Source organism: Vanessa cardui, chromosome 30 (assembly GCF_905220365.1).
Source record: "Vanessa cardui chromosome 30, ilVanCard2.1, whole genome shotgun sequence".
In the NCBI taxonomy this organism is placed as follows: domain Eukaryota; kingdom Metazoa; phylum Arthropoda; class Insecta; order Lepidoptera; family Nymphalidae; genus Vanessa; species Vanessa cardui.
In genome coordinates, this window is record NC_061152.1 from 2,280,151 (window position 1) to 2,285,309 (window position 5,159).

General features: G+C 35.0%; 1 pseudogene; it reads right to left on the minus strand.

Annotated features, from left to right (window-relative positions):
- Window positions 1-336: 336 nt before the first annotated feature.
- On the minus strand, window positions 337-3,378 carry LOC124542106 (annotated as a pseudogene).
- Between the last annotated feature and the right edge of the window lie 1,781 nt (window positions 3,379-5,159).

Consider the following 5,159-nt stretch of genomic DNA (forward strand, 5'->3'; position numbering starts at 1 on the left):
AATTGACATAATGTCAAAAATTCTGAAAAGCTTTCTTCAGAATTCATTGATTTAAAACATGTTACCAATTTTTTGTGGGCTAACTTTTTCTCGGATAATCGAATGCATGAAGAAAAGCGGGTTTTGTGCATATCTACATAGTATATATTGTCGAAATTCCATGTTTATTAAGAAATTATTAAGAGATACATTTTCCAACATACGATATATGCACTTATTTATGTAAGTAGGTACATACATATTTTCTTAAATTACATACATACTAAAATACTGCAGCTTTCATCATGAAATAAAATAATAAGTTTAATTTGGTTTAAAATATTTGGTAATTGTCATTTAACGTAAGCCACTTTTTCTCTTCATTGCTGCTAAATCACGAATTCGTTTCAGCTGTAGTAAACTCACAGTATCACTCTCTGTTTGTTTTTCAAACCACTTGAGAGCTGTTTCCAGGGCCTGAAGCGCTTCATCATGAGATGGTCCTGCATCATTTTCCACGTCTAGATTTTCTTCTGTTTCATCTTCTTGCATTTCCAGCTATTCATTTATATGCAATATGTTTTCTACGATTTCGTCATCCGATATAATATATATATGTGGGATATAGGTAGATTTAATGCACAACACGGTTTTTTAATTCATATTAACTTTATTATTTCTTTCATCGTAATGATATCAATCTTAGTGACAGACAGAATATATAAAAACTAACAGACGCATCTGACATTACAAGTGGCCAGTCATTATCAAATACATAATATACTTAAAAATATATAAACTATTTCCACATATATCTGAAAGCCATATCATTATATTATCATTATGATGCCTGAGCCTATGTAATGAACACATTACTGTCACAAGTGACCCACTCTTTCATATCATCATCATCATAATCCTGGCAAATTTGTAGCTTTAACATTAGCTCATTTATATCCTCCAAAATAGAATCATCCGAATTGGTTATTGAATTTTCGTTCTCCCGATTAAGTACTCTGTTCCAAGCCTTGTTTAAAGTCTTTCTTTCAATCAAATCCCACGCATCTACAACCACGTAACAACACTCCTTTAAATTCATTTCCTTAAAAAATGATAAAACGACTTCTACATTATCTTCATCAACCGATAACAACCTACGTAAAAGTTGTTTTCTATAAAGTCGTTTCAATGCAAGGATGTCACATTAGGAGGCAAAAATTTTACTTTAAACTTTCCATTTTCTCTCTCTAACAGTTCAGCCGAAGGATGGGTTGGCGCATTATCCAGCAAAAGTAGGACATTTCCTTGTTTGACAATTTCGTTTTCTCTTTTTCTTACTTCAGGGATAAAAGTGTTGTCATACCAGTCGATGAATATTTCTGAGTTCATCCATGCGCTTTTTTGATTTTTATAAATTAAGGGCACTCTAATATTTTTAAAACATCTGGGTTTCTTTGATTTTCCGATGAGGAGCAAAGGTATTTTATGGGTCCCAGTAGCGTTAGCGCAAACTAATATTGTTACTCGCTCTTTTCTAGTTTTATATCCTGGAGCTGAATTCTCTCGCCTAGAAGCTAAAGATTTTGAAGGTAATGACTTCCAGTTTAATCCAGTTTCATCAGCATTATAAATAAAATCCAAATCATAGTTATTTTCATTCAATTTCTTCTTAAAATCATCTTTAAAAGAATTTGCTGCATCTAAATTAGCCGACATTTTTTCACCTAGTATTTCCAATTCACGAATTCCATGACTAGATTTAAATCTGTACAACCATCCGTTACTTGCTACAAACGATTCATCGCCACCTAATTTTTCATTTAACTGAAACGCTTTTTCACAGAGCAGAGGACCAGATATCGGTTGCCCAGTTAGTTAATCGTTTTTGTAAAAACCAACAATACAAGGCTTCTTCTAAAAGTTCATTTTTAGGTTTCTTCATCATTTTTTGATGTTTACTCCCGTCTTCACTATCTAATTTGCAGGTGTACAACAAAATTGAATCTGTATTCTTCTTAATATCACTTATCGTACATGTACCTACACCATACTTATCAGCTAAGTTACGACCCGTTTTTCCTTTTTTTTAATGAATCAATAATATTTATTTTGTCTTTAAGTGATAACACCACTCTCTTACGCTTTGAAATTTTTAAGTAGTCATGGCACGCAGGTTAGAGCGAAGTGACAATTGCTAACTAACTAAAACAATAACAAAACGCGTGGAGCAGCGATCCCGCAGGGCGCGGGCGGGGAATGCCAGTTGCGACTTGCGACACGTTCATGCTTGCATAAATTCGACTTGTAGGGATCGAGGTTGGTAGTCCGGATAATCGAGTTGCTACTGTATATCGATATTGTGAGTATGCCTATAGGGCCCATCTAATATCAGTAAAACCCTCGATTCATTAGTCGGGTTGGTATGTTGAATAAAGTGCTTGAACCAGTCTGTAAAGATGTTCATTTGTATCTTACGTACCTTGATGTATGTGCAACTCCGACTGACCCTGGAGGACAGCCTCTCATTAGCTGAGCATTCATATTTTTTCTAGGAATAATAATGAACGGTGGCACAAAATGACCAGTAACATTCATGCAAACAACTATTGTCATCAGAGATCCTCTTTCTGCTGAAGTCAGTGCAGCTATTTGGCGTTTACCTTTGTGGCCGATGATTTGTGGTATATTACTTTATACTATTGTGGGGCCTGATTCATCCACGTTATAAATACGATTTTGTGGATAGTTATTTTTAGTGTAAAGCTCCAGAGAAGGAGGTTGAAAAAGGCTTTCCACTTTTTCTTGAACAATGAACGGTCAAAAGTTTATTGTTCACACTTATAAGTATCGCACAACACAAATAGTCTACACACACAAGATACAGTCAATAGGGTAACAGCACGAGCAAACATACAAGGAAACACGCAACGAAAATGATTAATGTGTAAAGTGCATGAAAGCCGAAAATGAGCAACAAAGCGGTGCGGGTCCAGATCGAGATCGGAATGGTGATCGAGCGGTGCGCGCGTCGTTCCGCCAGCCGCTATAGAGATGATGACACAGAATATTAGGTCATAGTTGGATATGGAAATATTAACTATTCCCAACATCTATGTCCCTTGTGCCTGTACAACAATACTGCGTACAATTGTTTTGCGGTAGAATATCTGATGAGTGGGCGGTACCCACTCAGGCAGGCTGGCACAAAGCCCAAAGTTTTGCAGCTGTTGACTGAGATGGTACCATACCAGTACACAGCCCCGAACGATCCTCAGAGTCAGAAGCGCCCTGACAATCACACGCAAAGTGTTTCATGAGAGACTCAAAGCGCTCGGAATATTTATTTAAGTTTAGTAGATCGTTCATGGCAGCGATATCACCAGAAATTTCTGGGGACATTTCATATTTTTTGGTACGGTGTCTAATGAGCTTTTTACATGTGATATCTCAGCCTGAAAAGCATTCATATCACATCATTTTTAATCTGAGTGTATTTCTTTCTTTACAGATTTTTCATAATTAAGGCAGTTTTCTAAATTTTATTAATTTTCGTGTTTTTTTAATATACCTATTAATTTCAATATATTTCTTGAATTTATTTTTACTTAATACTACACTGGAAAAACATATGTCATCACCACTTAATAAATCGTCGAGATGTCATTGTTACTGGTGAGCGGGGACACTAATGTGGCTGTATCCAACCAGTTCATCATCACACTGGGTTTTTGAGTCCTTCAGATTAAGGTTATTGTTTTCTAATTCTGATATATATATATATTGTTGGGCGTTATGTAATTTAACTTTTAACTCATTTGTGAGCATGAGCATAGTGCCGACTACGAGTATTCTCGAAGATTTTGTTGGGCCTCCTACACAAAAATTGATTTCTTGGCACTACAGGTAAGATCGTTTTTTAGAGTTTGGCATTGGCAAAGAAAAGACATAATAAAATCAAAGATTACAACTTTAATGGAAAAGAGATATGACATGACAAATATAGGGCTAATTGTTCTGATTAAACAAACAAATGAGGACTTAATTATGTATTTTTTGCTGTAGAAATACAAAATTTAGCTGTGATAAGCTTTAAAACAATTAACTACACACAACGCCGGAGTTTTGGTACACAATGGGCAAAAATATCTTGTTTCTTTGCGAGTCTTATTTTTTGAGCAGACAACACAAGGTTTAGTTGGCTTCCTTTTCTTTTCTGTAGGTGGTATATATTCCAAATAATGTTGAACCAAAATTGGTGCTCTTTGATTCACCTCTTTTGACTGTCCTGGTCTTTCGGAGTAGTCAATATATTTTTGTCTTAACAAATAGATGATGACATTTTTGGTGAAATTCAGTAGGTATTCTTTCGGATCTATTCAAGCCAGGTTGGCTATTATGTATTTTTGCAGCATTGTGTATAAACATTTGAAAAATATGAATTGCAAATTTTTTGTACCAGTATTTGGTTTTTTTCACACTTTCATAATACGAAATCATTTGGTCGGCGTGATCTACTCCTCCCATCCCGTTATTGTAATCGGCAACCATGTTTGGTTTTAGTTTTACTTGATTTCTGCGATTTCTCGTATTTACCATTTCAGGATTGTGCATATTTGAAATGGTTAGAACATCGCGTTTGTCTTTCCATTTGCAAACTGCTACTTCCCGATTTCTTCTCTAGATCATCTCACCCTTCTTTAGTTTCGCTGATGTCACAACTTTTGGATGGTTTTGATGGATTGAATGAACCCTTACGGGTTGATTACAAAGTTCCACATAAGTAAGTTTTGTTTGCACTCATTTTTCTTGTCAGCTCAACGGAGTTATAGTAGTTATCTGTATATACCCTGTAACCATTATTCAAGTAATCATCTAATAAATCTGTTACAATTTTTATTGTTTGGCGACCATCCTGGCCTTCTAATTTTCCTGTGTAAAGTTTTATCTTCAGTATTATGCCGTTGCTTTCACATTATTTATATATCTTGATGCCATATCTATGTTTTTTATTTTTTATGTACACTCGAAAGAAAAGCCTTCCTTTCCTTTCCATTACGGATTCATCTATGCATAAGTCTTTAGATGGGGCATAAATATCTTGCATCAATTTGTTTTAAATGTTCAACCAAATATCTAATTGTATAATTGCGGTCATTCTCATCAACTTCTTCGTTGTTTGT